General features: G+C 41.2%; 1 pseudogene; it reads left to right on the forward strand.

Annotated features, from left to right (window-relative positions):
* Positions 1-9,641, forward strand: part of LOC131275973 (histone H2A type 1-H-like) — a 69,948-nt pseudogene extending 60,307 nt beyond the window's left edge.
* Positions 9,642-10,947: the final 1,306 nt, after the last annotated feature.

A 10,947-nucleotide genomic window follows, 5' to 3' on the forward strand; every position in this document is an offset into this window, starting at 1 on the left:
CCTAACATCTTCCATTTCACCGATGTAATAACCTTGCAACAGCATGATTTCATTCACTTACATCCCCTTGTTCATTGTGCTCTTGTTGTCATATTTTTAACTTCTTTAAAAATCCTACTCTACAATCTTATTATTTTTGCCTTAAAGAGTCAGCTGTCTTTTAAGAAACTTTCAGAGAAGGAAAAGAACCCCATAAATTTTCATATTTACCCACTTATTTATGATTTCTGTTCTTCTTTATTCCTTACTGTATTTCCAAGTTTCTATCTGATATAATTTTCTGTTAGCATTAAAAATATCCTTTAGTAATTCTTGTAGTAAAGATATGCTGACTATGAATTCAGTTTTCTGAAAATGTCTTTGTTTTTCTGTCATTTTTGAAGGAAATTTTCACTGGATATAAAATTCTGTGTTGAGAGTGTATTTCCTTTTGAACTTCTAAAATTCCAACCATTGTTTTTGGTCTCCATTGTTTGTGATGAGAAGCCAGATATAATTCATATCATTGTTCTTCTGTGTATGATGTGTCTTTTAGTCTCTACTTATAAAATTTTCTTTTTATCTGTGGTTTTTATAAGTTTGATTAGTAAGTATATAGGTATGGTTTTAAAAAATCTATCTCCTCATTTTCTTCATCTGTGACTTCAATTTCATGTATGTTAGGCTGCTTGATATTTTCCTATATGACCCTGAAAATCTATGCATTTTTTTCTGCAGAATTTATTTCTTTTTAGTCTTCAGTTTGGATTCTATGTATTAATCTTCAAGTTTATATATATATATATTTATATATATATATTTTATATATATGTATATATATATTTTCCATCTCCAATGTGCTATTAAGCCTATCTAGTGACTACTTCATTTCAATTATTATAATTTCAAGTTTTAGAATTTTCATTTATAGCTTACATTTATCTGCTGAGATTTTAAATTTGTTTAGTTGTTATAACCTCATTTTCCTTTAGTTCTTGGAACACATTTATTATCATTTTTCAGTGTTTGTCTGCTAACATTTGATTGATATCTAGGTTGGTTTCTATTGCCTAAATTTTTCTTGACTATGGTTCACTTTTTTTTTTTCTTTTTTAACTTTTTTGCATGTCTAGTAATTTTTTATTCTCTCCTGGACAGTGCCAGTGATACATTTTCAGAAACTCTGGAATGTGTTCTTTTCCTCTGAAAAGTTTTGATTTTTTTTCTAGCAAATAGTTCAGTCATTGTGTAATCCCCCTTGAACTTGGCTCACTTGATTTTTAGCTTTATTATGGGAAGTCTGTGGATAGCCCAAGATATTTTCCAAGTCCTCTAACTCCAAACTCTGTCTCCATTTTAGACTTTTTTCAGGATTTGGTTCTAGACTTTTTTTAGGGTGTATCTAAGATAGGCCTCACTATAGGGTATAGGCTTTGCTTCTAAAGCACAGCTTTCCTGATGTTTCCTCCTGATGTATGGTAGTAACAAGGTATTAATGACATTTCTCCACTCTAGCTGGTCTGGAACTCAAATATCCCCAGGACTTCTTGGCCTCCTTTATTTCTGTTCCATTTTTAACTCTTATCAACCCCTCTGCTAATGCTGTGCAGTCTTGCCCTGTGCATGTGCTATCTGGCTCTCATCCAAGGCCTTATGGGTGGTCCAAACACAATTTTTGGGCCTCTTGCCTCCTAGATGACCCTTCTGAAATACCATGCCCTGCAGGTTACTATTGCTTCACCTGTCCAAACTCTAAATCCTGACCCCTCAGCTCACAGGACTTCTTTGCTTCGATTGGGCTTTAGCTCTCTGCAGTGCAATTAGGAACTTGTTCCCAGAGTGATTATGGAATTCACCTTGTGAATTTTCTTTCACTCAGGGACTGTAGTCTTGCACTACTTATTATCCATGATTTTTTCAGTTTTCCAGTTGCTTATGATGGGAGGGCTTGTCTAGTACCAGTTTCTCTATTATAATAAGAAGTGGAAGTCACCCAGTAGATTTCAGATGATGAAGTCTCAAAATAATTTCAGTCTATATGGTAAGGTGTTGAGGATGAAGATAGAGAGACCTCTTAGGATACTCTTGAGCTCATCTGAGATAAGGATGGATTAATTTACCCAACTCTAGCACATTTTCTTTTATATTTACATTTCTTCCTTTATTTGCATTCCTTTTCCCAGGTATATTCCTACCCTCTGGTTATTTGGTGCTGCTGAGAATTAAGGTGACACAGAGATATGTCTAACTTCTTTTGTTCAGGGTCACCTCCCAGCAGATCATAAATAAGAACAAATCTCCCTCTTTCTGTGACAGCATTCCTTTCATCCTCCATTTTGCCTGTTGTCCTGGATGAGTCAAGTTCACAAATTAGTTATTTACCAAATTATCATGGAAGTAAACTTCTTATTGATGAGTTTCATTTATTTTGTATTTCCATATACTTCCTCACCTTCTCCTTCATAGCTGCCCATTTCCTCAACTACCTGCTCATTCCTTTATTCTTCTACACATACTTTTCCTTTGTTTACTTTTTTCCTATTTTCTTTTGCTTTTTGTTTTTTAGATATTTTAGATATTATCTATCTAATAATAGCTCTGTTTAGATCCATTAATATATATATGTATGTATATGTATGCCTGCATGTTAGTGAGAATGTATGTGGCATAGTTTCTGTGGACTGAAGTTGGCAGAATGGGATTGGGTAATGTTCAGGGGAAGACACCAGTATCTACTAAGCATTGACTCTGAATCAAGGCATTAAAGTATTATCTTTACATAAATAATCTCATTTAGTCCTCATTCCAATCTTATGGGGTAAGGATTCTTAGATTCATTTTTCATTAAGAAAACTGAGACTCAGTGAGGTCAAGTAATTTTCCCAAGACCACAGAGCTGGTAATTAACAGAGCAAACATCTTTTTGGGTCCAAATCTGGGCCTTTGACTCCCCAGAAAGATGTCTGTTAAGAAATGTGAGCAAAAGGTATGTTGTTCCCTGATGCATGAGGTTGCAACAAAGTGCAGAAGATACTTGTGGAAGGGGACCCATAGTCTAGCATTGCCTTATTGGAAATTGTAGGATCTTAAAGGTCCTCTATTATAACCTCCTACCTGAAACCTAAGTGATCTGGGACAGTTTGTGGTCAGGCACAGGAGAATAACTAAAGATAAAGGTAGGAGATTTTAGCTGTGAGGGGATTAGATATATAAGTAATTGAGAAGTGCAGAAAGGGAATCATAGGACTCAAAAGGAAATGTGCCCAGGAGGGAGAAAGGATTGACAATGACGGTTAGAAGAAATAAAAGAACACTCACGTGAGAGAAGGGTCACCCATGCACTGAAACCTACAGGAATCCACACACTAGGGCAAGATTAATACAGCAGAGGGAGAATCCTCCCAGAAGCATCCCATATGGTGGAAGATATGGACACGATGAATGCCAGTCCCCGGTTAGCAGGGGACTGACAACATGAGTTATGATCAGGTTGAAATAAGTGGTCAGGTTGGCAATGTTAACCTGTTATGAAAGGATATTGAAATGAAGCATGATGTCACAACATTTACAAAAAGAAGAGGAGTCAGAGAGTTTGAGACAGAGAAAAGAAAACTAAGCATCTGTCATTGATTGTGCAACTCTGGCCAAAGGAGAAGACAGAACCGGGGATTCAAGTGTGTGGTCTCTAAAAAGCTGTACTCACGAATGAGGACTGGTAATTTATTAAGCTCTTCCCAGTCTGGATTAAATGTTAATACTCCTTGCTTTGGAAATGCAGCCTGTTTTCTTTGCTTTTTTCTATTTTACAGTTAAAACATTGTTTAACACAATCACAAAATCCAAAAGCTACAAAGATTATACAGGGAAAAGTCAACCTGCCTGCTACCTTTTTTCCCCAATGATCCAGTTCCACTTTTAAGAAGCAATTTCTATTATCAGGCTCTTATGGATCCTTCCAAAGATAGTCTCAGCATTAAAAATTATCTAGCATCTCTCTCTCTTTCTCTCTCTCTGTCTCTGTCTCTCTCATCTATCATCTAATTTTCATTCAAATGAGAGCATACTGTATTTGCATATGTACCTTGCTCTTTTTTTTTAACGTCGTAATGTAGTTTGGGAGTTATTCCTTATCAATACATAGAAAGCTGTCTTTTTTTTTTTAGGAGGTACTGGGGATTGAAACTGAGACCTTGTACAAGGGAAGCAGGTGCTCAAACCTCTGAGCTCCTCCCACTCCAATGCCATTATTTTTTGACAGCCATATAATTTTTCACGGCTAGAAAGTAGAACAGTCAGGTGTCTTCTTGGTGTCTGCACACCTACATCCAATCACAACAGGTCCTCTCCCTCTAAAGACAAGGGCCTGGGAAGCCTGTTCTGCTCACCAATATCCCTCATCTGTGGTGTCTTTCTGAACGGCAGAGACCAGGATACAAAACTGCCCTTGGACAGTGTGGAGAGACCATTGGTTATAAATGAGACACAGTTCAGTGCATTATAAACACTGCATTTAGTTACTCAGTTTAGCTTGGAACCACCACAGAATATTTAGGCTTTTTATCAGCAGCTCCATTTTCACTTCCTTGTTCCTTCTGTGCTTTCACCCTTTTTCTTCTTAGCTTTCCAGGTTCTGAGGAAAGAAACTCTATTCCTGCTGTCCCTCCCAGTCCACCCCTTTGTTGGAACTGGGCAACTATAGGTACCCCAAACCCAGAGAGTGGCTTCATTTTCCCTGGACACCCATATTCATCCAACTAATCACACAGTGGTCTTCTCTCCAGTCTAGAAAACTCTGAAACTTGGCTCTCAGCTCCTGCCTTCTGCCTGACGACCCGACTGTGTTAGGAAGAAGCATTAGTTAGTAAACACTTAACAAATAGGAAGCAGAGGGAGAAGGGGTTTTCTAAGGTAAATCTTCCCTTTGTGTTTTTTGTTTGTTTTGGCAATATCAAGGACTGGGGTGGTTCTTTCCCTTTATCTCTTATCCTTCCTACTGCTTCCTTTTTATCCTCGCTACTCTAAGTCATCTCTGACCATCATCAGAAGTACAACAAAACATTCCCTTCTGTAGATGGAAATCATTTTATAATACAAAACATACACAGGATACTAAAGACAGGTAAAGCCTGATTGCAGAATCCAGTTTTATTCATCACTTTTAGCTAGAATACCTGAATTACAGGAGACAATCAATCAATATTTTTAAAGGAATACAAGTTTCTTGGACCAGTCCCTCCTTTCTTGCCCTGTTCTGTCCCAGAGTTTCTTCTTCCTGGACCTTAGGAAGCCTACCAGATTTCTAGATTTCTTCTAGTTTCTCTGTTATCTAAGTTGAGCAATCCTTTTGCTTTTTGCTCTCTTGACCCAAGAGTTAGAATGGTCCGATTTTCCTTTTTTTTTTTTTTTTGGGAAGCACCAGAGATTGAACTCAGGACCTCATACATGGGAAGCAGGCACTCAACCAGTAAGCTGCATTTGCTCTCCCCATTTTTTTTTTTTCCTGGGTTGCTGTCTGACTAAGGTCCTCTCAGGAGCAGAAACCACAACCCATTATTTGAACAGAGAATTCAATACAAGGAATTGTTTACTGGCATAAAATTGGCTACTAGATAACTGAAAAGGCAAGGAGAGAACCCTAAGGTATCACGGAGGAAGCATCACCACCTCTAGGCCTGGGGGAACAAAGGGAAGAGATTGCATTATTAAAATTTAGACTTGGAGAAGGGGCTTATGGAGCTGAAACGCAGGTGCCTGCGGAGGGGGCTTGCTCAGCTGGCACTGGAGAGCCTGAGCTCAGAGAAGCGATCACGCTCTCTGAGGACATGCTGCTGGCTAGCTGGTGCTGGGGAGGGAGTGTGGTAGGCTGATTCTGTGTTGGAAGAACTGCAAACTGGATTTCGTTGCTGCTACAAGAACAAATTGCTGCTGTAATTCCAGGGTGAAGAAGTCATGTTGGGGGTAATGCTTACAGGAACCAAAAACCCACAGGAAGCTGAGAGAGCAGCAAGCCCATTTCCGCCCTCTAGCCTTGGGAGCGCCCTCTAGTGCCTCCTAAGGGCCCAGTTTAATGAGCGCGGCGCTGTAAAGCAGAGTATAGAGCAGAATACAGAGTTGGGGGCTGAGAGATAGCAGTTTAACAAATGACACAATTGATCAGAAAGGCAACCTGCCTGCCTCCTCTGAGACTACTAGCCCAGGGCTATATCTAGTCCATGTCAACAAACAGGGATTGAATACCTTCTATGCCTCTGGAGAAGCAGAGATGATACATAAAACACAGTGCCTGTCCTCGAGGACTTAGAAGCTAGTGGGAGAACACACATATGTACAGACTAGTATAGTGCAAATATAAGTGTCGACTTCTCTCCAGCTGCAGCTAACTCATCCCCATACTTCTTAATTTTTCCCTCTACTTTGGAAGGGTTGATCAGTAGTGGGGATTGACTCTTGTCCCCCACAAAAGACATGTTCAGGTCCCAACCCCTGGTCTTGTAGGTGTGAACCCATTTATAAATAGGACCTTTGAAGGTGCTGTTGGTTAATATGTGCCCAAACTCAGTGAGGGTGGATATAGCAGTTTGATGTTATTTTAGAACCCCCAAAAAGAGAAGGATTATGTTTGTACACTGCTCTGTTCCTCTGGGTGTGATGCCCTTTGAATGCTTTAGATTCAGCTGACATGTCTTGATTAAATTACCTTTTAAGATTAGGGCTTTGATTCGACCATGTCAGAAGGGCATGACTCAGGGTTGAGTCCCTGCCCCCTTGGTGGGCTGATGTAAACAGGCACTCATAGAGAAGAAGACAAAGGAAGAGAGAGAGAGCTCCATGACATGGCAGAGGAGAGAACTTTGATCCTGCAGTCCTGGGAAGAGAGATGAGCTATTCGCCAGATAGTTTGCAGCTGAGCCCAGAAAGAAATAAGCCCTTTGTCAGCCTGTAGGTGAGAGAGAGGAAGGCCAAATCCTCGCAGAGATTGCCCGCTGTCTTGCTGCAACATGTGGTAACTGACTTTAGTGAGAAAGCAGCCTTGAGTTGGACTCTTTAGGGCCTGGTAACTGTAAGCTTTTACCCCAAATAAATACCCTTTATAAAAGCCAACTGATTTTTGGTACTTTGCATCAGCACCCCTTTGGCTGACTAATACAGTGGGCCTTAGTGCAGTGTGGCTGAAGTTCTTATAAGCAAAGGAAATTGGATCCAGGATGAGAAGCCACAGGAGCAGCCAGCAGCTGGAAGTCCACAGGACTCAGAAGAGAAAGAAGAAGATGCCATCATGTGTGCTGCCATGTGGCAGAAAAGCCAAGCACTAAGAATCACCAGCAGCCAGCCCCAGAACGCCACAGTCCTCAGGCTGATGCCTCGATTTTGGACATCTCCTAGTCTCAATACCATGATCCAATACATTCCCATTGTTTAAATGAACCTATAGCACGATATTTGTTTTAGCAGCTGGGAAAGGGAAACAATCAGCGAAGGCCGCTCTGAGGAGGTGACATTTGAGTTGCGTTCCGAAGGATGAGAAGTCAGTTATATGAAGATCTTGAGGAAGAGAGGGCCAGGCAGTGATGGACAAAGTGTCCATCCCTGGATGTCTGTTTGAGGACTCTCAAGAAGGCCCATATGGCTGGAGTAGAGCCAGTAAGGGGCAGAGTGATAGAAGCAGAAGGAGGAGTCAACCGAGCCTTGGGAGCCTAGTTAAGGAATTTGGATTTTACTCCAAGTATGAGTGGAAACTATTGGGAGGACTTTTGACTTGCAATAGATGTGATTTCTACAAAAACAAAAAAACTGCTCTGGTTGGTCTATGGAGAACAGTAACTAGAATGGAAGCTGGGAGACAGACTGTGCCAGGAACTTTCACATATACTGTCTCATACAAATCTCCCAACAACCCTGACTTCATAGAAAAGGAAAGTGAGGCTAGGAAAGCTACACAGCTCATACGCCTGGGAACTGAGAGTCAAATCAAGACACCAGATGCCTATTTCCCCATGTCTTCATCTGGCTGCACTTTGTCCTTCTGCTGCCGTCAGGCTACAGTAGAGAAGAGGGCGGAGAGGAAATCTCCTTAGACTCATGGGTGAAGGGGTAAGAATTCCCTGACTGGAGGACATGGAATCATGCAAAGCCAGGTTTATTAAGTTCATGAAAAAAGGCAGGAAGCAAAATCAAGGCTGTTGACTGAATTAGCTCATCAGTGTAGAAAAGGAGAGGTGAAAAGATCTTCGACACCAGCAAGTCAGCCTCTTTATACTTTTGACCATTGTATTAGTCAGTCAATGGAGTGCTGAAGTGAAGTACCAGAACTTTGTTGGTTTTTATAAAGGGTATTTATTTGGGGTCGAAGTTTTTAGTTACCAGGCCCTAAAGAATCCAACTCAATGTACCATAAGAGGTACTTTCTCACCCAAAATCTGTTGCCACAAGATGGCAGGCAATGTCTGCGAGTGTTCAGCCTTTCTCCTTTCTCTCTTGAGGCTCCCTGGGTCCAGCTTCTTCCAAACTCAGCTTAGGCTGCCTTAAGGCTCATCACTCTCCTGGGATGGGCTGAGCTGCTCTGGTCTCTCCACAAGGTCAGCTGTAGACTATCAGGCTCATTTCTCTTCCCGGGGCCATATCTATGGAGCATTCTCTCTTCCTGTGTATCTCCTTCTGTGTGTCTATTTCCATGTGAGAGTCTTTTATCAGCCCAAGAGGGCTGGGACTCGACGCTGAGTTGCCCTGTAATGACTTGGTTGCATCAAGGCCCTGATCTTTTATTTTATTTTATTTTTTTTAAGATTTATTTATTTATTTATTACCCCCCACCCCGCCCTGGTTGTCTGTTCTGTGTCCATTTGCTGCGTCTTTTTTGTCTGTTTCTGTTGTCAGTGGCACCGGAATCTGTGTTTCTTTTTGTTGCTTCATCTTGTTGTGTCAGCTCTCCGTGTGTGTGGCACCATTCCTGGGCAGGCTGCACTTTCTTTAGCGCTGGGCGGCTCTCCTTAGGGGGCGCACTCCTTGCGCGTGGGGCTCCCCCACGCGGGGGACACCCCTGCGTGCTGGCGTGGCACGGCACTCTTTGCGTGCATCAGCGCTGCGCATGGTCCAGTTCCACGTGGGTCAAGGAGGCCCCGGGTCTGAACTGTGGACCTCCCATGTGGTAGACGGACGCCCTAACCACTGGGCCAAATCCGCTTCCTTATTTTATTTTTAAAGACGCTTTAGGTTACATAAATGTTACATCAAAAATAAAGGGGAGTCAGTGACAGTTTGCAGTTCATGTCACCTTCCTTACTTCTGGGCATGGCAAGCAGGGTGGCAAAGTTCACGCCAAGGCCAAGACGGTTCTTCCCAGGTCTGCCTGCAGCTCCCTGTGGGCCGCGAGCACCGCCAGCTCTGCCAGCTCTGCCAGGGCAACTACGCTGAGGGGGTGGGGGCTGGTGCCCTGAGTACCTGGCAGTGGTGCTGGAGTACCTGACGGCCCGAGATCCTGGAGCTGGCAGGCAGCGCGGCCCACAAGACCCACATCACCCCCGCCACCTGCAGCGGGCCATCCCCAACGTCAAGCAGCTCAACAGCTGCTGGGCAAGGTGACCACTGCGCAGGACGGCATCCTGCCCAACATCCAGGCCGTGCTGCTGCCCAAGAAGACCGAGAGCCATTACAAGGCCAAATAAAGACCGAGTTTAAATACATGTAAAAAGAAAGGCTCCTTTCAGAGCTGCTTATATAATCATAAAAGAAGGTGACATGATCTTTTGCGCGCGCAACTGCCTCAATAGCCATCTCCATATCAGCATTGCCAAAATTAGCATTTTCCAAAGTTCCTTAAAAATTTAAGATGGTAAGAAAATAATTGATTTAAGAGTTACCTCTGTCTTCATTCGCTATGTTTGTTAAAGATGGATTGGGTGGTACATTTTACTATAAACTTAAAGGATCTTGCAATGATGAGGGGTGCAGTGGAGTAATGGTTCTATTGATAGTACAGGGAAACCCATGTGGAGTAAGGAAAGTAATTTTTAAAAATTTGACTTTCAAGTTATTTAATATGCTTATATAAGGATTCAGTAGTAATGGGTATAATTTATATTATTACCTGATATTGGTACATTTTTCTTTCTTTTTTTTTTTAACTGGGGATCAAACCCGAGACCTTGTATATGGGAAGCAGGTGCTCAGTCACTTGAACTACATCTGCTCCTCTTTTGTTTATCTTCATCAGAACGTTAACCTAGGGCTAAGTCCTCCCCCCTATTTTGCCTGCCTCAAGAGGAGGAAACACATATGGGCATGTTAATAAGTAAACCCAGGTAGACATATTGATCAAATCCTTAGAGGTCAACTAATTAAGTGTCTTTCAAACATGCATACCTTTTATGTATTTACCCACCAATCAAATATATGTATATGTGTTACTGTATTACTGAAATAATTTTATAAGATACCAATCCTTATTGTACAAGATATGTTCAGGTAGTTTTCTCTTCTGTTCTATGTGATGTTGGTAGTTAACCTTTTTGTACACTGGTTTTCTCATGTTCTAAATGGATATAATAAGATACCTGTCAAAAACATTACTGTGATTAATAAATGAGTAAATACTTGCTTAGAATCTGTGCAAGTAAATAGATTGTCAGTAATAGTAGTCTGAGCTTGGAGGTCATGTTAATGATGACGACAATGTTCCTGGATGCTGTTAGGTCATTCCAAGAGCACTAATGGGTTGAGACCTACAGTTTGAAAAACCATGATCTCCTCTTTTGAGAAGCCAGACATGGTTTTGAGAATAGTGAGATACAGAAGACAAAGATCCTGAAATGTTTTTTGTGTCCCTATAGAGGCAATGCAAGTTCCTTTTATTCTGAGCTTTGGAAAGGATTGGAACATTTATATCACTTTTCGGTGCAAAGAAAATTTCTTTTTTCCCCTTTTTATTAAATTTTAATATACTTCTAATTAATATTTATTTAGCACTTATTT

The sequence above is a fragment of the Dasypus novemcinctus genome, chromosome 25, assembly GCF_030445035.2.
Source record: "Dasypus novemcinctus isolate mDasNov1 chromosome 25, mDasNov1.1.hap2, whole genome shotgun sequence".
Lineage (NCBI taxonomy): Eukaryota > Metazoa > Chordata > Mammalia > Cingulata > Dasypodidae > Dasypus > Dasypus novemcinctus.